At 46.5% G+C, this 25,067-nt stretch overlaps 1 protein-coding gene across 1 annotated transcript in view; it reads right to left on the minus strand.

The window, feature by feature from the left end:
* CCDC186 (coiled-coil domain containing 186) overlaps positions 1–24,814 on the minus strand; it is a 1,219,714-nt gene extending 1,194,900 nt beyond the window's left edge. Inside the window, exon 1 of the mRNA XM_069611867.1 lies at positions 24,706–24,814. The gene's annotated coding sequence lies outside the window, so the exon portion shown is untranslated. The remainder of the gene's footprint in view (positions 1–24,705) is intronic.
* Positions 24,815–25,067: the final 253 nt, after the last annotated feature.

Raw genomic sequence — 25,067 nt, forward strand, 5'->3', positions numbered from 1 at the left:
GTGCAATGGTCCTTTCCCAGTAATGAGGCCCCTTAATGAGGAACTGTTATGTTTGTGGAGGTCAGAGGGAGTTATCAGGTCACCACCAGTTCCCTACGCGGTTTCAGTGATCAGTTGCGGTCATAGGGGAAGGGGAAAGGAGGGAGGGGAAGGGAGGGTCAGGGACGGAGTGAAGTAAAAGGGCTTTCAGGGAGGAGCGGAAGGATGAGTAGGTGGGGGTGGAGCGGATGAAGAGCGGTAGGGAGTTCCAGTGTAGGGGGGGCCAAGAGTTGGAAGGAGCGGAAGCGTGAGGAAGCACATGGGGCTGGGGATACAGTTAGAAGGTAGTGGTCTGCTGAGCGGAAAGGGCGAGATGGAGAGTAAAATGAGAAGAGGGAAGAAAGGTGGGCGGGACAGGTCATGGAGAGATTTGTAGACGAGAGAGGAATTGAAATTTCAGTTGTGAGAGGAAGAGATAGAGTCTCGAGGTCCGAGAAGACATAGGGTACGAATAGAGGAGTGGTAGATGGATTTTAGGGGAGTCAGGTGAGAGACAAGGAGTCCAAAGAGGAGAGAGAAGCAGTAGAAGAGGCAGGAGAAAATAAGGTAGGAGATTAGGAGTTTGGATGAATGGATGCATGGAATGTGAGAGGGGAGCGGATCTTGCTGATGTTGATCGAGAGCCCAAGGACAGCGGCCAGAAAGTATGAAGGGAACGGGGCACTGGTGTCCCATAAGAAAAATCTCCATTTTACTGCCATTTACACAAAGATCTTTAGCTGCACAACGTTCCTGGATAGCTGTCAGACAATCAGGGATCAAAGAGGCGGATAAGAAAGTAGTAGAGGGAAGTTTCAAGCAAAGCTGTGTATCATCACATGACATTGGAAATTAGGAGAGAATGAACAGATGAGGTGAGCCAGAGGGCCGAGCTACATATTTAAGAGCCACAATATGGGCTATAACCCAGGGAGATGCTGCAGGTAGAAAGTGAGGTGGGGGGGTGGGGACAAACAGCCTGTTTGCAACTGGAAAGTGCGGTTAGTCAAGAAAGAGTTCAGCCAGTCCATTGCCCAGTCTGTGATGCCAAAGATATCATGGAGGCGTTCAATAAACATAGAATGGTTCAACGTGTCAAAGGAGGAGGAGAGATCAAAGAGGGCTATCCTCTATTGTTTTACAATGAAAAATACCATTACACTTCAATTATATTATTACACCATATTACAAATATGGTATACTCCCCTTATACTACCTAACATAACTATACACATATTACTGTAGTGTATGTGGCCAGATTCTTGAGGGCACGGCCTCTGGCAACAACCACCACACTAGAATTAAACCATAACAAGTATGCACAATACACCTTCAAATAACAACCCTCACCCAGGCCCATTCACCCCCAATAACACCCACCCACCCACACACACACACCTTGTTTTCACCTATAAAAAAAGCTCTATATCAACTTTTTTCCACTCCCTCACCCTTTCCAAGCCCTCTTTAGTCCACAAAATAACCCTCAATATATTTTCCAGACTATATTTCCTCACGGCATGGTCCGTGGATAGAGGCCATGATCCGCCCATCCAAAATGGGCCCATTTCAGAAATTATACAGATCTCATGTTTTCAATCATCCAATCAGCGGGCGCGCCTCTGCAAGGTTTGGTGACCATTCGTCAAATGGCATCAAAGTTATCAGCTGCCAAAAATTACTTTTTCTAAAAGTGATGCAGAGGAGGATAACTAAGAACATGAAGAATAGGTCCTACCTCCAGCGCCCGGAGACAAGTCATCAGTGTGGCGGTTCTTTAAAACCGTAGGGGGTCCCAAAGGCTCTGGCTGCCCGTTTGAATGCATTGAGTGTGGGGATCATACTAAGTCGCAGACAACACAGGCAGTACACCTACGGGACCACCTCCATATCGGATCCAATCACCCAGGTGCTCTGAGAAAAGTTGCTACTTTCTCAGGAGAAGTAGGTTAACGTCCTCTACCCCTTCTTCCTCATCCACTCCTGCCACCACACAGCATACTCCTGTGGGGCAGAGGATCCCGCCAGATGCCTCGCAGGCCATACAGGAGGCTGTTGATCTTTACCTTTCGAGGGTCATAGTTCTCTGCATGTACTACGACACACCACTCTACATCGCAAGAAACACTACCCCCTACCTTACATTTAAGGCCCGCCCAACATCTTCCCCTGTCCACCTGCCTATGCTTGATGCCCCTACCCTCCACCACCTTACCTCTTTGCCTGTCCTACAAAAAAATCCCCCCAAAAATATAAAAGCCAGAAACACCCAAAAAAATAAAAAATAATTAAAAAAAAAAAAAAAGTTCCTTTAGGATCCACCTTCCCCAGTTAAAGAATAAAAATAAAAAATAAAATGCGCAGTACTTTTTGCAGTCTGTATAGTGATTGGACAGTACGATAGTCCGCAGACACCTGGACAATTCCAGGAGTGGGGTGGGCAAATTAAAATCATTTCAATCTATTTTTGTTCAAAAATGGCGTCTCTTAAAAGAATTTTTTTATTTTTGTTTATTTTTTGGGGGGGGGTTTATATACTGAACTCAAATGTTCTTCTGAACTTTTTTTTTTTTCAACTTTCACAGAAACGGCTTCTAATTTTTTTTTTTATCTACTACAACTACTAAAAAAAATACTTTACAACATATTTCATGAGTTCACAAACATTGTTTCAGTGCATTTTATATATTGAAAAGAAAAATCAGATTTTCCTACATTAGTCAAATTCACTCCATCTCCTCATTTTTTTAACATCATCCAACTTGATATTTTTGATGTGAAAAGATGCCATTCCTAAAGTATTTAAAAAAGCACACACACTTCCAGTGGGGGGGTGGGGAGGGGGGGGGAGGGAGGGCTCCGTTGGAAGCTGTTGAAAATGGCCGCCTGATCCAAGTGCGCTGCAGCCTGCAAACTCCTGTGTAAAGAATCTTGCCGTCTGCCTCTGCAAATTGCCACCTTCGCCCCAGACATGAAGACGGGAGACCTGGGGGCATAACTGGGCCGCTCCTCGCTGTGCCCGGGCCGTGATCCAGAGAAGAAACACCAGCTGCTGTAGCCGGACCAGTTCTCCTACGGCCCTTCAAACCAGAGCACCAGGGAACATTACGGTGGATTTGGTGTGCCCCCGTCCCCGGGGCCGCCAGACCTTGATTCGGGTAGAAGCGGGCGCCGAGAAGGCACGGATCGAGTGGTGGAGAGGTTACCCGTGCAAGCCCGCTCCCTGGCAGCATCAGAGCAACAGGGTTCCCCAGCCACCTGCATACTGATTAAGCTACCCCCGCGGCGACATCAATCCCACGAGACGGCGACATACCTCTAGCTGTCAGATAGCACAGCGAGTAGACGCTCGCTTTGGCATGTGTGCAGAGCCTGCTGACGCAGGTTCGAATACCGGCAGGGCCAAACTCAGCCTTTCATATTTTCGAGGTCGTTAAATGAGCACCACACACTGTGGGTAATAATAAATCAGCGCTCAGATACCCGAGGGTTCGTATCGCTATATAAATGCTAAATTATTATTAGATCATCGAAACATGCCTGGAGCTCCCTGAAGGTATGTGGGGGCTCCACACCAGCACAACACGTGCACCTCTTCTGGGCAGACGGCGCAACTTCGCAATTCCCAGGCCAGTTCCACAGTCCATACTGAATGCTGCCCCCCACTGCATGGCCACGCAAGCCCTACTAAATACAAAGCCCCGGGACATGATTGATACTTTACAAGTGGGGGCACCATTTGGTCTGTGCCTGTCTCAGAAGCAGTATCCCGTTTGCCTCACAGGTCTTCAGCAATACGCTGACATGGGCCCTTATCCCGGACTGGAGGATCACGCTCCACCTGTTAACCCAACCATACAGGAACACCTCCTGTGGAGGAATTTGCAAGCCACACAAGCTCTACGACCAGAGCAACCACTAACCCTCTGTTCTAAGCTCCTATAACGTGGTTCTATACATACAACACTTAACCAACTCAAGTCATCTCAGCACCACGAAAGCACGCCAATAGCTCAACAACATATCAGATACGGGGACAACGCTGTGCGCCCAGCCTAAGAATCCCCATGATGGGTGGAGGATCCAAAAACAAAAAGAAAGGACCCATGGATAAATTTATCTCTGCTCTCACTTCGGATCCAACTCGGCCACAGCCCCAAGCGAACCCCCCCCCCCCCCCCCCGACAACCACCTGAGCAGTGCATGGCCCCCTACATGGCAGCGATGGAGAAGGGGTTATAGCTTACATACATTCGGATATACGAAAGGTCATCGCCAGAGTCACGGAGGCGGAGGGGAGAGTGAACCGTGAGTCACCCGAGAAAGAATATCCTACAACATTGTGAAAGAGGATCTGAGCCCGGCCGAGGGAGATCCGAGGTGAATAGTGAATCACCTGAAAAATTGAGTACTTGTGAAAATCTTAAAGAGGAAAGGAACTTATTGTTTGTTGCATCAGGCACTCGAAATCAAGAGACTTTGAAAGGCAAAGAGACTTGGGCATGTAAGGCCCTGATGCTAATGTTTGAACTGTACCCTTGTGCTAGAGAAGCCAGACTGTGTTAAGCTTGAGTGTACCGCCTTGACCCGTGCTGAAAACGTGGGGAAGGGAGGCCAACGGCTGCCTGAACATCCCTACATATCACTTTGTAAACACTTTTTTCTTTTCGCAACATTGTTTGTCACATTATTTTTATTTAGAGGTAAGGATTGGTAATAGGTTTATTAGTATAGGCCCTTTCATTTTGACAAAACACCACTAGGACTGCGTTATTTGATGGTCGTAAATTGCTCCCATCTGTAGATTTAGAATTAGACAGACATTTTCAAACCCTTTTTGAAAGTTCAAAAAAACACCCTTGAACTGTGGTCACGTGTGTCTGTCTTCCTGTTGATAGCATGCCTTCCTTAAACTGCTCATTCGAGGAGTTACAAGAGAAATATGGCCTGCCAGTAGGTGAACAATTTAGTTACATGCAAATAGCACACGCCACAGGTACCCAATTTCCCTACCTGGAAAAAATCCTGAAGGGTTTAACTTTGGAGGCAGATTTGTTCTCTGCAGGTATGCCTTCCAAGGTAACGTCGACAATGTACCAGGTTCTTACAGCCTTCATCAAGTAACTGACCTGCCTGAGGGAGAAATGGAAGCGGGATGTGGGGCGGTTGGAATCAGGAGTCGGTGGAGGATCTAATGTTTCCAAGGGAAGTAGGAATTGTGGCTAGATTACGGCTAATACAATTACAATTCAAGATTCTCCTCCGGTATACTACTCCTGCACTGCACTGGCCAGGTGAGACATGGTAGGAAGTGATGCATGGCTTAGATGTGGAAAGGAAGGCTACACCATTTATCATATACTGTTACACTGTGCACATGTTCAAGTCTTTTGGGGAAATGCATGCATAACCTGTCCACCGTGTTGGATGCTCTGGTACCTCTAGAAACAAAACTGGTGCTGCTGGTGATAGGGGAAGATACCGGGCTTACGAAGCACAGGAGTATTTTCCTGTCGGTAACAATGGGGCTTGCTAGCAGCATCCTGGGGCTCTACGGAGCGTCCGAGACTAAGCCAGTGGACTACAGAAGTGGACAGATGTTCGTTCATAGAGAGGCTCGAGTACAGGGCAAGGGGCCGCCCCCGAAAATGTCTGAAGATATGGGGTAGGTGGGTGGGAGAGGGCTGAGGGAATAGGACAGTATGTTTTTTTTTAAAAAACCCTGATCTTTAAATTGGTGTAACGTAGCCCATCCGCTTCCTCTGTTTTGCTGTTTTCATACTTATGTTGCCCTATGGAGACAAATAGATCATGCTCACGACGCACCTTTGTATGTCTTGTTTGCTTTTCATGGCAAAAATAATAAAGAGAATGGTATCTTCAAATCAGAGAAAGGAAGACTGGTTTTCATAGTATTACTGTGTAGGGTGCAGAGCATTCCAGCCTTCTCAAGACAGCCCTACTTATTAAAAAGGTGTCCGTATAAAAAGGGGGAAAAAAAACATGAAGTAGAACTGTTCGAATTTCGGCTGTACCAAAATTACATACAGCCAAAGATTTTGAACAATTCTACATACATAATCATTATAACGAACAAGGAAAGCGGGTAAGGGGGGTGATGTCCGCCACTCCCTTGTGTGCTATAATGGCATCAGAGGAAACCCTTGTTCCCTGGGTTACGCAGTGACGCAGGGAGACAGGGTGACGGTGACACAAAGCGAAATGTGCCACCAAAAAGGTAAATAAGGGGGTGGTTCTCCCTCAGACATTTCGCATTCAATGTTTTCATGTACACCCCTTCAGGGCTGGCCTTAGAAGCCACATCGCCCCGGGTAGCAAATCAAAAAAGTTTTGCGACTCCCTCGTGTGCCACCTACTCATGCACCGGGGCGCCAAATGTATTGTTATAAAATGCGCTCCGCTCCCGAGAGTGGAGCACATTTAATTTCAATTAGGCGCCTGCCATGCCTTCTCCCACCACACCAGCTCGGGGATGACCTAGATGGGACTCCCCCGAGATGGTGTGGCGGGGGTCTAATGGCAGGGTGCCCAGGGCGGCAGCCCAGCCCGCCTTGCGCCAAGGCCGGCTCTGCTTCCCTTATTAAGAGCCCCATATTTAAAACGTGGGCAACTGAGGGCAAAGGGAAGGGAAATGGTTTGAAGGATAAAAGGAAATGAGGAGGTTCACTCTGTGTGAGGTTGAAGATCAAATCAAGTTCACGGAAATAGACACGATCTAGGTTCCTTCCCTAAAACAGTGTCCACTCCTCCCCTATACACCCTGCCCTGCTGACTTCTTTGGAAATATGAGGGAGGTGATATGTCACGCAACCCTTTCTCCTCCCACCAGGCAGTTGAAGCATAAATGTTTGCTTGATCCCTTTAAGGAGGGCTTGCATAAGTAGTATACCGATTTTTTTGTATACGATCAGACCCAAATGATTGATAGACAGCGGGACAGAGAGAAGGAAAGAGGCAGGGTGTTAGCAAGGTTCTACACGAGTCGATGCGACACTGGTAGTTACACCAAGTACCTGCTTAATATAAACGAGGAGCATTCGAAACGTATCAGAAAGATTAATCGTTTCCACAATCAAAGTATAGTGGCACCAAAAGGTAAATCTATTGATAGGTATGCTTAATCGAGGAATAAAGCTTTGATCATGATTAATATACAAGAGTAATGGTCTAGCACCTAAGGTATTGTGCCTGTGCCTAGGATAACAGCATGAGAAGTTCACGTGTTGCTATTGAAAAAGTCAACAATTTCCAAGTATTGGTAAAAACGCCATTCACAGAAAAGGTAACAAACATCCGTATCGCTATATTACATACGTTTCAAACGTAATTCTTTTTACATTAAGGCAGTTATTTTTAGACCCCATCGCATAATATCCCTCCACATTTAGTCGGGCTCCCCCTCACGCCTCCTCCCTCACCCACTAATAAGTTGGCGCTATTTCCGCCATACACAAGGAGTGGCAGTGGAGAGAGAGAGAGAGAGAGAGAAAGAAAGAAAGAAAGAAAGAAAGAGAGAGGGGGAGACAGGGAGAGAGAGAAGGGGAGAGAAGGGAGAGAGGAGATAGAGGAGAGAGAGAGAAACCTCTTGAGATGCCGCGTCAGTTCACAGGAAAACACGAGGCTGTTAAACGTAATAGCACATACACGTTACTACTTGCAGGAGCGGGATTGTGGATTAAAGCACAATTGCGAAACTCGTGAGGGTCAAGAATTAGGGAGGGCACAGGAAGCGTAAGCAGGGTCGAGGGTTAACAGGGTCTTGCCTTTTGTGCGGGCATGGGAAATGCATTTGCCAGACACTGCCGTAATGGTACCAACTGCCCATTAATGGTAGCAGCTGAAGAATGATGAAGTGCCTGGCCATATGAAAACAATGACTGGCAAATACTGAATATCCAGTCACAAGCCAAAAATGTTGGCTTTGCCAGTTTTCACGGGCTTCAGTTCAAAGGCAAGCATATTGCTTATAAATCAATTGCCCTTAAGACATTTTTATTGCACCAGTAGTGCTTTTGTTCGAACACTGGCAGGCACTTGCAAAACAAAGTTCAATGTATAACGCTAACTCAAAGAGATCCCACGAGGATGTGTTTTGGGCGGGAAAGGTCAGGGAGTGGATGAGAATGTCCATAGGGATTAGCAAGGCCATGGGCAGTCAGTGGATGACTAAATCAGAGATCACCAAATATCTCCCACAATTGTGCATCCCTCCTGAGATCCCATCCATGTCCATCCTAGCTGTACTCGAATGCAATGGCGAAAACTAACAAGCAATGGCAATGCCAGGTTTGCCCTTTTGTGTAGGTATGGGAAAGGCACTTGCCAGGTACGGCCGTAGTGGTATTAATTGTTGGTAGCAGGTGCGAGTGCCTGGGCATCTAATAGCAGTGCCTGGCAAAAGCATATGCACAAGCCAAAAATGGTGGCTTTTCCGATGCTCGTTTTAAACAGGACTTCACTTCATTGAAGGACATGCAGAGTGCTTATAAATCGAGTGGCTGAAGGCAGGCCTGGTAAGACATTTTTATTACACCAGTAGCAGGTTTACAACTCCAGTTAAGTCATTGGGCGTCATGACTCTGCGGGTGTGGAAATAACGTGCCGGTAATTCCATTTATCAGCACATTTCCGGACTGGCAGAGTACATGTTTGCCGGTGGGGTAGCCCGATTTACTTCCAGCCAACAGCTGCAGGTAAATCAGCCACCCCACGGGCAAAAAAGCCTGTATTACCAGCACTGGCACTACTTACGCTGGTAATGCTGGCAACCCACTCACCCCCCATGGAGTCCTATGGAATCCATGGAATATGAATTCGCCTACCGTTGCTGGCACCTGTAATATGCTGGTAATGGTAGGTCAGTTTGCCGGTATACTGCCGGAATTACCAGAGAGATTCTGGCAAACGTCTAATGAGGGCCATTAACTCTCAGAAGATTGCTTTAAACAATCACTGGCGGGCACTTTGCATGCAAAGCCTGATGGCAAGGCCTGATTAAAGCGATCTCAAAGAGTTCACATGAGGCGTTTGGGTGGGAATGGCCATAGGGATCAGCATTGCTTTGGACAGGCAATAGGTGGGCACATAACCAAACGCCACCTACAGACTGTGTCCCTCCTCATATGCATTTCCTCCGAATCTATACTCCGATGCAATTGTTTAGGCTTATAGGTGTGGCAAGGGCCACCTAATAGTTCAAACTAAAAGTGACCCCTTTCAACCTGAGGCTGCCATCAGCTTTGATCCCGCCAGGTCGCATTAACGTGGAAACGGGAGGCAGTAGCGGGCCGCAATAACATAAGGAAGCAGTGAACGTCGTAAATCTTTAAATGAGAAGGCACTGTTGAGCTCGAGCAAGTTTCGCCTGTGTTTAAGGGGAACGCAGGGGCCTGCCTGTGGTTCAGCGTAGTTCACTCACATTTTAAACACTGGTATTGCTTCCAGCTCTATAAATAGTACTACGTTTTATACACCAGCTAACCAGATGCGACAACCTTGTGGCAGCGATGCAAACACTTGTATGTACTTGCCCGAAAGAAGTATTGTGAATGGAGCCTCATCTATTTTTAAACTGCTTTTGACTGCAATCTCCCTTTGACCCGTGTGTGCGAGTCATTAGTATGCGTGGGGCTTCCCGTCATTACTTTCAAGAGGCACGCCTGGCCCAGTCCAGCATGAAGTGGAGGCGGGAGGGCGCTGAAAATGCGGTGCCCGTTATACCGAGAGCGGTGTAGGATCAGTTGCCCAGGATCGCTCAGTGTAGAAACGGAGATCTCTACACACCAATAAATCGCCATTGCAAGCATTCCGTACCGCTGCATTTACAGTGACTGAGAAGAAGACTGAACAGCAGTGTGCCAGTCCCGTTATGTCCAAATCGGTTGGAAACTAACAGGGGAGTTATTCCATATAAACCGTTGTGTCCACGAGGCTAAAGCAGGCGCAACATCATTAAAATGCAGTACATTTCACCTTTGCGCTCCATTGATCAAATTGTGGCCCTAACGGGTAATGTCCGAATTAAAGGGGGGGGGGCACATAAATGACACTGCATCCTACCTTTCCTTGTCCCCTTTATAACAACACACGATACTGGAGACGAGGGAATACTGCTCTTGCTCTATGCGGCATCATTAAGGAGCACCTCCGAGCCCCGCTCTGCCGGAACATACTAAAATGACCCCACACAAGTCACTGAAAAGTAAAGAGAATAACCACTGCAAGAATAACCTAGCTCTCTGCTCTCCCCATCTCTCCCCCCTCTACCCTACAGCTTGCCGACTGGCTGCCAGATGTACCTCAGCCTCACCGTCCCAGGTACCACTGCCAGTCCTCTCTCGCACTTGCCGCTGGGCCCTACACCCACCTTCGCGGCACTTAGAAATAACCCAAGAGAGTGGCTCTCTCTGCACCTGCCCAATTTCCACCGACTGTGTGCACTTGGAAGGTTGGGTTTCACCCCAAGTTACCCTGGGTAATCCAGACGTGAACCCCTTGCTCACTGTGCTGAGAGCCACAGCTTCACTTCACTGATGAGGCCCGACTATGCCGAAACAAGTGACTGGGGTTGCTGTTGGTACTCTTGTTCAGAGGAAAATTGCCTAGCATTTCAGTGCCGGACTGCCCTGATGGGTGGGACCAGACTGAATGTATTTTTCTCCTCTGTGAAAGGTAGTGAGCCAAAACGTGGTTGTAGACCCTCCTGAGTGGGCACCTTCCCATAGGACAGGATATTAAGGTCTCTATGGCCCGATATTCTCCTGCGGACCATAGCAATCGTGTGTAGCTTTACACACGGTTCGTTTTCAGAATAGTTGCTGACCAATTGTCAGAGACTGGGAATGTGTGGTGCTTCCCTTTAATTGTTAACGTGCAGCTAAGACAATTATGCAGTTGCTTTTTAAAGCTCGTCCATAAGGTCACTGTTCTGCCTCCCACCCCTTCTTTGCTGCAAACATTTCATGTCGTACTTTCTGCTTGCAGTTTGCTGGTTACAAAGGTTCTCTGGGAAGCTAAACGATGCTATTTTTAAACCGCTTCTAGACGCAGAGTTGGAAAATAAAATAGGCAATGCGGGTTAAGAAAATAAAAAGTGCTGAACCAGCTCTTAAGAAGTAGCCACTAGCAGATGTATACGTTAAATAAAGAAACTGACACCTACTGAACCCTCGGGAGAACTTTGAGCCGCACATTCCTGAATCTCAAAGTCCAGGATACTACTGTAGAACCGAGGTGTCGGCTGGTAGACCTTCCGGAAACAAGGCTTTAAGAAATGCTGCTTGCTTCCAACAACAAACGTTTATGATTGACACAAAGTATGAAATTAAACGCAAATGAATTACCGAAGGTTTAAACAAACAAACAAAAAAAAAAGCATTGTTGTTGGTGCAAAGAAAAATGTGAGGTCTACTCTGCTTGGGAACGTACCGTGCGTGTACTTTTTTGCAAAATGTGTTATTTGTGTTTTGGTTTCTATTTCCATTACAAGATACAATCATACAAAACCTTTTTCCCCTATACAAGATTCATAAAATCAAAATGTACACTTAAACAGTCAACATTTTGAACACATCCAACATCATCCAATATAGGTCTAAGTTTAGCTATACTCTCGCCGCTCATTAGATCTGCCCAAAGAATATTGTCGCCCTCCAAGGTGTTATAATCAAAAAGGAACGTACAATGTTGGCGTTATAGATGATTAGTTGCTTCAAGAGGTCTCCTTGTGGGAATAGCTCTTACATTGTCTGCAAGCTCCATGTTGTTCCTTTATTTAAAGCCTAGGACCCATCACTTCCAAAGTTCAATTTAAATCCAATGTAGGTCGCTCAGGCTTTGTAGCAAGGACCCAAAGATATGCATTTCAAGAGGACCTTTCTCTTCCTCAGGAAGCGACCATACCCCCTGCATGAGGAAATCAGTCTAAATCAAAGACTTATCTTTGCGCAAGGCTTGTAACCATTCAAAAAGAGAATGAAGTGACACGGAACTACCAACTTATAGTGGAGGCGCAATTTAGACTACACAGATAGCGCCCAGAGATGCTAACCCGAACTCATGGTGAATTACAAAGTTTGGTATGGAAGCAGGAGACCTAGCCCAACTTCCAAATAGTACCCACAAGAGAATTTAGAAAGGGGCCATAACCATATAAGGAGCCTTCCAGGCCATAGATTAGGCATGGCAGCACCTTGGCCAGATAGTACTCTCAAGAAACGGGAGCAAGGAGAAGCTGCATCTTGACAGACGTAATCTCTTCAATTGACCAATTAAAGATTTATATTTTGCTCTTAACAAGTCTTATACAGCCCCCCTACAATCCCTATACGTTAAGCTAAATCCCAGATATTTCATAGTGTGCCCATCCCTTCAGGCTTTTGTTTTTTTTTTGTAAATGATTATTCGATTTATTAGCATTAACTATGAGAATGTTTTCTTCTGCAGAGTGTGCAAAAGCTGTAAAATTCCACTGTAACCCGACTGGGGTCAAGTCGCCGGCAAAAGCCGACCAATTAATTTTCAGTGAGCCAAATCTGATGGGATGCGAATTTAAGGGTTCCCACAAGTTCCCCACAAGTTGGAGCAGGTTACTTAATACCGATACTTGGGCGTATCCATCAGACCTGCCTTATCCCCAAAGGAATTGGGTAGGGAGGTAAGACACAGGGTACGGGCCAAATGGTTGTCTCTGAAAAGAGTGGATTCCCAGGGAGGGGACTCCTTGGAGGATAAGATCATGGCTTATCGGGTCTCTGTCATTCAGAGCATTCTCTACGCCCTTGAGATGTTCCCCTTAAGGTTATTGGGTTGGCGCCCTAGGTTAGAGGCTAAAATCCTTTGCTCACTACTCAGTCCCAGGGTGTGTTCCGGTGGAGGTTATTCGGTTGGAGTTGGGCCTCTCTTCTCTGTTAATGTTTTGGAAGTCTGCAGCCATTAAGCTCTGGGCCAAGATGTACTATAACATATTGAAGGCTCCCTCTCTGCTAGGACAAGTGGCGACACATGCAGAGAGGTTCTCTAAGATTACATGGTTCAGAGATCTGGACCTGCTGGCCAAACAATGCTTGAGGGAGTTGGGCCTTTCTAGGGTCCCCGAGACGTGGATGGACTTCCATCTTTGTAGAGTCGGGGTGAAACTCAGTTGTCTGGACATGGGCTTATCCATAGGTTATTTGCCGGCCTCCGAAAGTTTGAGGCCTACCCCCATCAGGCCTTCAAAATCAGTTACCAAATCTTACCCGATAAAGTTGCACACCCAAAAATTAGTGAGATTTATTGTGGCCATGCGCCTTAGATCCTCCCCTTTCTCGAAATTACAGGAGCATGGTTGGTGTCCACAGAATTAAAAGAATATGCGGGCGGTGCAGTAAACAAATAGAGAGCATTCGCCACATACTGACTCAGTGTGGGGCTCTGAGAGTACAGTAAGGCATATAATGAATTCCGATCAATTCTGGCCTACAATTTCTGGAGCTGAAGCCCTGACATCTGTAGCATCAGCCTTTCATGTCTGGCAGAGGAACATAAAGAAGCTTGACCCGGCCCTATAGGCCATAGTGGTGGATGCCCTGCTAACAGGATTGTTTTAAGTTAGATTTAAATGGCTTTGATTGAGGGCCCTGAGGTGCTGCAGGATTATTTTTATGTTTCAATTATGTTTTTCATCTAATGTGAACATTCAATGAACTGTGGTGTGGCTTTAAACACTGCGATTTTAGTTCAATTTGTTATCAATATATTATCATTGTATTAGTGTAAAATGGTTTTAAATGTAACCAGAGGCACTTAATAAACAATACAAAAAAAGAAAGTGTGCTATCCATTTTTCTTCACTAATTATGGATAGACAGTTCAACCAATTCTTATTTTTTTAATACGTATTTGTTCATTTTGCAAAAACAACAAAACATACCAGTAGAGTCCGATCTGAACAGAGTCCCACCTGAGCAAAACACAACATAGATCAGCCGTGTACATTACAAAGAAGCTGCTCGCAGTTCCACACAACAAAATTACTCAGCAGCTGTAATCAAATACTGGACATACAGCGAACACACCTCCAGCGGGCGTGCAGAGGTAGGGTCCAAAATAAGGCAGTCTCCATGTCATGACAGTATTCAAGGTCCTACAGCCATACGTGCACGCCGGCTGGGTGGCCCCTCCCCCAGGACATAATCCACCCTTCCGCCAGCCACCACCAAGAGCAGGCCAGCCAAGCGTATAACCCCCCACGATAAGGACCTAGTGCATCCCAGGAGTGCCAGCCAGGGATTGGGATCTAGTCCAGGACAGCACCCAGTACCACACGCACTTCAAGGCCAGATAAAGGAACCCAGAGGAGCCAGAGACATACCTGGCACACGTGTGGAGTATATGGAAAATACCTGTAGAGCGTAACTGGGGTACAATAGACCTGATGTAGGAAATTGAAACAAACTAACGTGAATTTGAAATATAGGGACACTTTTTGGGTTTGTCGCACCAGGTAATGCCAATCATCATCCGGGATGCCCCCTGCCAAGATACCTCTCCTATCTCGCCTCAGCGCCTCCCACTTTCATGGAATATCCACCATGAGGCTCCTGTAAAGCTGCGAAACCAGGCGGCCCTCGCCCTGCGATTGAAATACCCCACACAGCAGATCCCACGCAGGAGGGTAACTTTGCCCTAAGCGTATTCTGCACACGAAAGTATAGAAAACAATCTCCCAAGGCAGTACTCCCCTCCCTCCCCCCCAGTACCCCCCCATCTTCCCACACTTTGCCTGCTGCAATGAAAGAAACTCATCTCCTACCAACAAAAAAAATTCCCAAAAGGAGGCAACCCCAATCGACTCCACCCACTGCGGGTAGGACCTCTCAGCGGTGATGGCTATACCCGCTACATGCCCAACAGGTAGAGTACAGAGCATCAATGCCCATCTTGCTCGCCACCTTCATCCAGATCTCCCAGGTAACCCTCACTAGATTCAAGAATCCAGAAGCTACCCCCAAAGCCCCAAGGACCACCACGCGCAACAGGTGTATCCCGGAACTCCTCCTCATGGTCACAAGTATCAGACCCCAGAAGACTCCCACTGATGGCCAAACTCCACTGTCCGCCAGCATAAGACCAGACATCAAGGTGAGAAGTTGGTTAGCCAACACCTTGGAGAAAATCATGTTGTCCAAGTTGATCAAGGAAATGGGTCAGTAGGAAGCGCATTCTTCAGCCGGCTTCCCTTTCTTATGTAATAGGATATTTGCATCCCATAGCGAAGGAAAAGCGTCCCCAAGGCGAGCGTCTCAATGTATACCCACAACAGGATGGGGGCATACGCCACTTCCCCCAAAAGGCCATCAGGCCCAGGGGCGGTAGACACAGGGAACTCCTTAATAACTGACAAGATCTCCTACAGGGAAAGCTCACGATCGAGCGCCTCACTGAGTGTCCACCCACTACAGCTTCACATCCTCCAGGTAACGTTGCAAACCCTCTGCGTCCTGCAAGAACATAGAGCCATAGAGGTGCTGGTAAAATGCACGAAAATCCTCTGCCCAGAGGCGCCACCCTTGGGGGTCCCTAATGCACTCTACATGAGGGGGCTTTCTGTCCACCGGCAGCAGGGCCCCGGGCTTCAGTCCCTCACCAACTGCCGAACAGGGTGGCCGTGGTCTACAAATTTAATCTCCCAGTCTGCTTTTGCCCTGGACCCATCCAGTTCCCACCGCAGCTCAGCCAGCACCTTGGGGTCTGCTGTGGATGCGTATTCGCCCTCGAGCCCACCTCCAGATCCCCCCCAATCAGGAGGAGGATCCCGTTTTCTTTGGCCATGGAGAGCCCCCCCCCAAAGAAAGCACTTTAAGCTCTTCCAGAGCACCCCCTGCAAGGAGACAACCCTCATTATGTGTGAGATAGATCATGATTTCTTCTTGTAATTCCTGGCAGAACACATCATTGTGCAACGTGGCAAGCTTGAAGCAGCAAGAGTAGGCCCCACAGATGACCCCCCTCCCAGCAGGCACTCCAGAACCACTGGTGAATGGTCCGGGGAAGAATCTGGCAATCACCCCAAACAAGCCCCCCATCACCCACTCGTGGGACACCAGCAATAGTCTTGTCTGGAACTGGATCGAGGAGTGGAATGTGTAATCGTGCGTGTCCCTATGCGGCCTCCTCCACACAACCACCAAGTAATGGTTGCGCACATCTCTTGCACCTGTTGAATCTCCCTGGATCTATCCAGCAGCGGGTCCATCACCATATTCAGGTCCCCATCCCACACTATAGTGGCATCCCAACACCCCGCCAACTGGACCATCACCCAATCAAAGGAGTTAGCGCTGTCAACATTCGGCCCATATGTATTATGAATGATACTTCACGCCTTCCAGGACGCCACAGAACAAGAGGGTCTTCCCTTTATTGTCCCTCATCATCTAGACCAGGCAAAACATAGTCCCCTTAGTAATCAGTATAGTCACCATCCCCCCTCGCATAAGATAAATATGAGGAAAAGCACTTAAGGCACCCATTGAGAGCCCCAGCAAGTTTCTGAGGAGGTTGGTAAAATGAGTCTCCTGAATAAAGGCCACCTCCACCCGGTGACCGCAGAGATACTGAGCAACCCTCCCGATTCTCCCCCCAATATTCCAAGTAGCTACCCTAAGGACCATCCCCTTACACCAGGACTAGCCGTGGCCCAATCATTACCCGTCCATCCAAAATGTGCAGCCTTGCGTGCCATTGTAGACCTGTGGACCACCCTGTAAGGACTGACTCCAAGCAGAAACAACAACACAACCCCCCCCCAACCACACCCCACCAACCACCCACCCACCACAAACCCCGCCCCATGGGCACCCCCAACCAGCCCGAAAAGCTCCCCATCCCATCAAACCAAACATGAACAGTGCTGCGCTGAGGGCACTAGTACCCAGCCTGGAACATGTTGGCCCACCTTTCCGAGGATAGGCAAACCCCTGCAACAGTCAATGTCCTTGCTGGTGCAGCCCACACCCCTACCTGGGAGGTGGGCCACCCAATCCAACCGGGCCAGGCTCCTCACCCCTACAGATCCTGGGGGCCAGCAGACAGCAGTTCACCACCTCAACACGCTGGCAGGACCACAACCACGCAGCCCAGTCACCGGCAGGTCACCAGGACACCCCAGGGTTTGCCACCACACAATTAGCATCTTGGCCTGTCTATAAGCAGCAGATCACTGGCACCAGGCTCGCTGCAATGAGGGCGTCTGTACCATGCCCATCAACAAATCCTCAGCCTCCAATTACAGTTGCTGTATACATGAGAAAGACCAGAAATGTACTTCATAAAATGCTACAAACATGAAATTTAGCACGTAGGTAGGTTCCATGGTGTAGACAATGTAACAAATATAAAATACCTTTTTGAGAAGGTTTTAGTTGTAAGGGGTCCGCAATGCTTAGCTTTGCCATATGGCTCTTTGCGGCGTAGTTCTGCAGTAGTTCTACGTTCATTGTTTCTAAAGTTCAGCAGTTCATTTCCACACTCAACAATCTAGCTGACATTAGCGGCACTCACTTTTGAAGTCACGCTCGTGACACAAAACGGGGCTTTTGTAGTAACGCGGGTGCATGTCTCTTCAATAGTGTTGGAAATTACATTGTCCGTCAGATCATGGCAAATCACTCATAATTACAGAAACTTAATGTCTCACGGAAGCTGATGAATGTATGCCATCTCAACAGTACAAACCTTCCACGCTTCAGCCCTACACGTACGGCACTGATGTTGAGGCCGTAGATCTGGACACCAATAATGTTACTGGCCAATAGGATGGAGGATCTACTCTGCACAGTCATACATCCAAGCTTTATAAAACACTGCCAAACACATGACAATATCAGGCGTACCCGTCACATTTTAGAAAATGTGTATACGCCATTTGTCTTGAACCATTCCTCGCCAAAGTTAGACAGAGGCCATTCGGGGGATCAATTTTGGAAGGGTATCCCATAAAATGATAGCATATGCAGATGATATGTTACTTTTTGCAGCCGATCCAATAAACACCTTGCATTGGTGAGTCTCAATTACTGTGGATGCTAAGGGAGACCAATTGCCCTATTTTGGGGTGTTCTTAAACTAACTGTAATATTCTTTGTATTGATTTCTTATCTGTTGCTGGTACTTTTTACATCATTTTAATGTTTGGATTACAAATTTTGCACTTAATATGTCACAAAAACTTTTAATGTTTTATATTTTTTTACTTATACACACACTCACAACTGCCTTGAGCACGACCTTGCAGGTCGAAACACATGTCGGCTGTGACCGAATAAACTACTTTTGCACATCTTTGGAATCTGATTATTCGTGAAATTGAACTCTCAACTTAATCATTACGGATTTAACCACTGAATAACAGTCTATCTGCATGAACATTACTTAATTCTGTCAACAGTTGGAGGAACCCGGGGGAACCTCTTGTGCAGTTTCTGCCGCACTTGACTGCTCATAATTTTTGAAGCAATTAAGCGCACCCCAAATAGTCACTCCCCACCTATCTTGTCTGATACAAACAGAGGAGACTTGTGGTTGGCGAACTTATGAAGGTGTTACCAAGCAGCACAACTACATATAGTCAAAGTCTAGTGGGGAACAGATTTTGGAAAACGGTGGATCCAGATGAAATATGCAATAGGCAGGCCACAGCTTGGAGATATATTATGGCTTCCAAAGTGCGATTGCTCTTCCAACATCCACGAGAGCAAGATTACAAGTTTAGCAGAAGATGTTTGGGGCACAGCATTTAAGCAATACCGATTCACCACATTTCCTTCACCTTTCACGCCCTACGAGAGCTCTTTCATGGGAAAAGACCCTAAACCTTTCACTCAATTTAAACATGAATTAGGGTTAAATGAATCTGCGTGCTTCCAATACTTTCAAATTCGGCATTGGATATTAACCCCTCCGAATAAACACGCAGCAAACAGAGCGTTGACAATGTTCAAAAAATGTATTCACTAATCCAGGGAATAGGGACCTTATTTCTAACCTATACAGAATCATATCTGAAACTATCCCTAGTATCTCACCACACTACAAACAACGGTGGCACTCAACATTAGGTGAACAGATATCGCAAACTGAATGGGAGGAGTTCTGGGCAGATACTCCGAGATGCACGCGTTCGATCCAAATAAGCGAATTTTGGTACAAGCTGTTAACGCAATGGCACTATACGCCAGATCGCATACATAAAATGAAATCGGCTATTTCGGCCTAATGCTCGAGAGAATGTGGCTTACTAGGGAATTGGGGGGGGGATATGTGGAGGGGCTGCCAAATTTTGAAGAGCTATTGGGCTGAAGTAGACAGATATATGCAAAAAAATGTTTGGCTTGGCAAATCCCAGCACTCTTAGGTCAAGCGTGTTGTTAACATTATAAGCAAAGAAATGTAAAGCTTTTGTTATAATGCAATTAGCAGCTCTTTCAGCTGTAAGGCAAACATGGAAATCTAAAGACCCACCGTCACTCAATGAACGGTTCTCCAAAGTTTGGAACTTTGTTGCTCTTGAAGAGATTACGTACTCTATACAAGGGTATCAGGCAAAATTTGCACAAGACTGGGCCGAGGTGCTACATTTTCTGCAACAAGACTATATAATATTAAACATTGCCCACAACGCTTTCAGAATCTTGGCATTCATTGACTTTAAGAACAGTGCAATATGTACCATGCATAGGGTAAGGGGGTGTGGGGGAAATCAGGTTTCATCAATGTTTGTTATTATACAAAATGCCAATAAAAAAAAAATATTAAAAAAAGTAAATATCTTGAGCCGTCCGAGTCCTCACCTCAGGTGGCGAGCTCTTTTTCAAGGATGTATCCAGTACAGCCCCAATGAATTGGAGCTTTTGAGATGGTGTCATATTGGTCTTCTTGTAATTGAGGGAGAAGCCCAGTCTGTGAAGAGAGTGGCAGGTGACTCAAAATTATCCAGGACTTGTTCTGGAGAACGCGCCCTGATCAGCCAGTCGTCCAGGTAGGGTTAGACGTGAATAACCCTCTCCCGAGACTCGCTGCCACCACCATTTTGGTGAAAACCCTCAAGCGGAAGTCAGCCCGAAAGGCAAAACTCGAAACTGATAATGAGAACCGCCAATGGTGAACCTCAGGTCCTGTGCTTGAGATGGATTGGCACATGATAATAAACATCCTGGAGATCCAATGGCACCATCCAATCCTGGAGTTGGAGGGCCTGAAGGATCTGAGAAAGGGTGACTATCTTGAACTTGTCCTTCCTGAGGAACTTGTTCAAGTATCTCAAGTCCAAGGTGGGTCTCAGTCCTCCCTCCTTTTTGGGTATTAGGAAATATGGAGAGTACCATCCTTTGCTCCTCTCCGCTAGAGGTACCGGCTCCTTAGCACCTTTCTCTAGCAGGGGCAAAATTTCCTGCACAAGGAGCGGATCTGGAACCCTCAAAGAATGGTTCTTAGATCTCGGAAGGCAGTAATCTTGGGCTATGGTTTCTAATGCCCAAGCATTAGAAGTAATGTCTCGCCATTCTTCTTTCAGATACTGAGACACTCTGCCTCCCACTGGGGTTTCCTGACTCAAGACTTGAGGCAGCTGAAGCAGTAGCTGTTGGTGAAGATGCCCCTGCTTGGGCGGGCTTACCACCTCTTCCTTGTCCAAAAAATGAGCAAATCTTGTTTGGCCTCTTTGACCAGCCATTCCTCTCCCTCTTCCAACTGAGTAGTAGTGAAAGGATCTACCCCTCCAGGAAGGGCCACTGGGGCGAAAGGGCTGAGGCTGCTTAATAACGGCACCTAAAGATTTGGCTACCGCCTTTGAGGTCTGCTGCTTCTCAAGACTTTGATCAGCCAGCCTTGCTGCCAAAAAGGTGAGCACCGTCAAAAGACACGTTAAGGAGTCTAGATAGCACATCAGGTGCACATCCAGACTTCCTTAACCACGCAAATCTGCGAATTACAGTGCTTGCCGCCATGGCTCTGCTGATGCCGTCAGCAGAACCCAGACACGACTGAAGAGACTTGTACATGGCTTTTTTGCCGTCTCTAACAATAGCAAAGAAACCGTCTCTTTACTCCCCTTCGGGAATATGCTCAGCCGCCATAGAAATACAGTCCCATAGAGCAAATGAAAACTTTGTTAAGGCACATGTGGAGTTGGCTAACTTAAAAGTCATGATGCCAGCAGAAAATACTTTCCTTGCCCATGCATCTACACTTTTGTCATCCCTATTCATTGGGATGGTTGGATAAGCTACCTGTTTTGAGGTTGCAGTAGCTGCCTGCACCCCCACATTTCTTGGGGTCGGGGGGTTTTGATAAGTAGTTGGGGTCAGTACTAGATGGACAGTATTTTCTTGTCAAGTTCTTGTTTACTACCGGACTTGACTTCGGCATCTCCCAATTGGCAGAAACCCTTTTTTGAAGTGTAAATTGGAAAGGTAAAATGGGATTCTTTTGCAGACTTATCAAGGATGTCTGTTAGATCATCCTGCTCGAAGGGGAGGGTAGGCCTACTCCATCCCAAGTAATCTACAACCTTAGACATCAAATGCCTATATGACGCATCAGATGTTCATCAGATTCAGGTTTGCCAAATGGGGAATTGTCCACTCCACTGGCTGTTTTTAAGTTTTCCTAAATCTTTTAGCATTATTCCTCTGATAGAAAGCTATCAGGGACATTTGGTGTACCATACTGTAACCCAAAATGGTGCATCATTGTCCGATTGCTCATTGTCCTCATAAATAGAGGTTAGTGACTTTAAAAAAAAAAATCCTTTCTAGGTAAAGGAGTGTAAAGCTAATCTGGTAAGGGCGTCAAAGGTTTCAAAAACGTTGAACCCAACGCTCGAGGAGTCGTCGATATTTTCAATGAAGTTGTTTTCTACGGCACCAAAGGTCAATGGCATCGAAGTTGCCATTGGTGTCGATGGCTCCGCTGGCATAGAGGGTGCAGCTGGCGTCGATGCGTCTACCTCAACTTATTCTTTGCATTGCGGCTCAAAGGATCCTTCGATGATTCCTCATTGCGTCGAAGCCTCAACTGTTCTCGATGTGGTTCTGGCCTTCACCCCGGGCTCGAGGGATTTGGCTCGAGCCCTTCCTTATGGACTTTAGAAGGCACAGGAGGAGCATGGCTTGTCTAGGGTTTTTGTTTTTCAACAAGTCTAACCTGAATGCTACCCGTTCGGCAAGCGTGGAGGCCTTTGTGGGACAAGATGTAGCTCTTTCAGAAGAGAAGTAAAAGAAGTCAAAGTGAGCGACTTATGGAGCCTCTTTTTAGACTTCCTTGATGAAAAAGAGGAGTGGTGGGAGTCACTCCTCAACCTGGACCTTTTTCACCTTCCTTCGAGGAGAGTCGCCTCTCGTATAGTCCAAAGGTTTCTTCGACAGGAATTTCTTGGGGTTGCTACCTACCGCCAATTTCCCCTTTCGCTCGTTCCAAATTTTTCTGGTCATCGATTGGCATGCTGCAAATGCCAAGGTCTTGTGCACCACACCGAGACACTATAAGCATACTCTATGCGGATCAGTTATCGACATCTTGGAACTGCAGTCCTGACACTTTTTAAACACGGGCTTCAGTGTGGTTGGGACATTTAGATTTTCGCTAACTAAACTGTAGTTCTCGAAACGTAAACTTACTTGGAAAAACAACTGAAGCCAACGGGCGCTGAGCGTGCTACATATACACCTTTGATAACATCGTCCTCGAGACAGAGGCCTTCAAGGCACAGCGCCCTCTGCCAAAAAAGAAATTTCAAAGCAGCTGGAGCTGGATATTGAATATCAGAGATGAGGAATACATGAGAGGACACAATCCATATGAAAACAGTATGGAGGACCACTAAATACGATGGTGCAGATAGGGAGAGAGAAGGGGTTAACAGCATCACACATTGGAGTTATATACTAACGTTACTTAGTTAATGGCCTTGGTGTCACCTCGAAAATTGAAAATATACACTGCTAAATTACTCATCCGGTGCAACTAGTCTCCAAATTCAGAGGAATAATTGGGGCAGAGTGGGTTATCTATGTACAAAAACAACTAATGTTGTAGATGCGAATACTACTAGTGAGTGAGTCGGTGAAACAATTTCTGCAATGGCAGGGAAAAATGTACTGTTGAATTTTCAACATTTACTTTTTTTATTAGCATAAACCTAATGCGAGATTTAACGTGGTGGTGTAAAGTTTGACAAATCCTCAATTGCCAATGTAACTTTCAAGCAATGTGATAGCAATGACAATTATTAAAAAGCATGCACGGTGCCATGGTGTAGTTAAATCAGTGCAGGACTAATTCAACCGTCTAATATGTATGCATTTGACCAGCAGACACCTAGCAACTAAATTGCAGAGAGGATCTTTGGCAGAGGTGTGCATGCCAGTGGAGTTAACAATCAGCAAACAATGGGATGCCCCTGTATTCGATAACAACAAATAAAACGTGACCACATGGACATTTGATGGGAACAAATGGCATGTGATGCAATGGACACCGTTTTTTGCCAAGCATTTAAAAAGGTAGGACATATTCCGCTCTCAGGCGACGCACAAGTACATTTGGTGGGGTGTATACAAATTGTAATGACACTGTACTTGTAAGACATGCTTTCCCGAAAGAGTGAAAGGTGCTGAGCTGCATAAGTTGATCAATGTAGACGTATGATGCAAAACAGATGAGGCAGGAAACAATCTCACTACAGAAAAGCAATACGTTTTAAATTCGCCGGTGGTTGCTGTCTGCTAATAATGCTTATATAACCTTCCTCTCAACTGTAGACAAGACTATTTCTGACAGATGAGATGAAGTCATAATGCAACAATGGGAGGGGTTATCGATGGGAGACCAAAACCAAAAGAATGTCATAATACATGTTTAAAAACCAACAAGTATACAATGATATGCAAAATGTGCAACGAATTATGTAGCACCCCTGAATTTTAAGGGCAGCCACACAAAAACAAATGAACCAACCAAATCGTGAAATTGTCCTTGCTGCTTGGCAAGTGACTGCCTTTTTGCCATTATTAATGCATTTGCTCATTGCTTTTAATATTTTGGTTTTAGTCCTATACCAACACAGTACTCCGTATGTTGACATTTTAAATGACACCATTAATCTGCAGGAGAACCAATTTCAAGGCGTTCCATTTTATTTGCTCAGCTACTCGTTTTAAAAGTGTTTTCTTGTGCTCACCTGTCAATCATGCAAGTCAAATATGCACTATAGCAGATAGTTAATACGCGATCGCAGGCTTTCCCAAGGGGCAGAAGGAAGATCTACCAGTGTTCGATAACAGCTGAAAACCTACCTCACTTCTAAAACAGAACACAGACATTTGCATGCAATGGAAATTAACTGCCGTTTTCTTAACAAACATGCAAAAGATAATTTTACCACACCACATCCAAGCAGAACAAAAGAGGAGGACAAGAGACACCCAATACTAAAGGTTTGCCCGGATCAGAAACCAAGACAATCAAGTCGGATGCTAAGTAACAGCTACACGTTTCAGCTGAACAGGAAAACAAGGCTTTGGCAGCCACTGCTATTGTTAATGGAGACTTTGAGAAGGAGCTAAGAGGGCAGCAGGAGAGGAAAATCTAAAGCAGCCCCGGACCTGCCCACCCGTCCGTTCTCACCAGGACTCCGGGAGCCGCACATCCTCTTCCTGCGCAAGCAAATCCAGCACCATTTCTGCTGGAACTAAACTGACACATCAACAAAGATGGCCGCCGGTCGCCCAGCCAGCAAGCGGCCGCAGGGGAGGCAGCCAATCCGTGAGCGTTTGGGCGTGACGTCAGAGCACACCTTGCGGCGGCGGCGCCGCCTCCTCCGCAGGCGGCTGGAGTGTGTGCACGGGTGGGTGTGTGTGTGTGTGAGAGCACTGACCAGAGCTAATGCAGACAGCCCGCTCGCACACCTCAGCTTACCCGCACAGCTGCAAGTTACAATGTCTGAGTGAAGTTCATTCACCATAACACTTATCAACAACCAAAATGCA

Source organism: Ambystoma mexicanum, chromosome 8 (assembly GCF_040938575.1).
Source record: "Ambystoma mexicanum isolate Mex_15411 chromosome 8, UKY_AmexF1_1, whole genome shotgun sequence".
Taxonomy (NCBI): Eukaryota; Metazoa; Chordata; class Amphibia; order Caudata; family Ambystomatidae; genus Ambystoma; species Ambystoma mexicanum.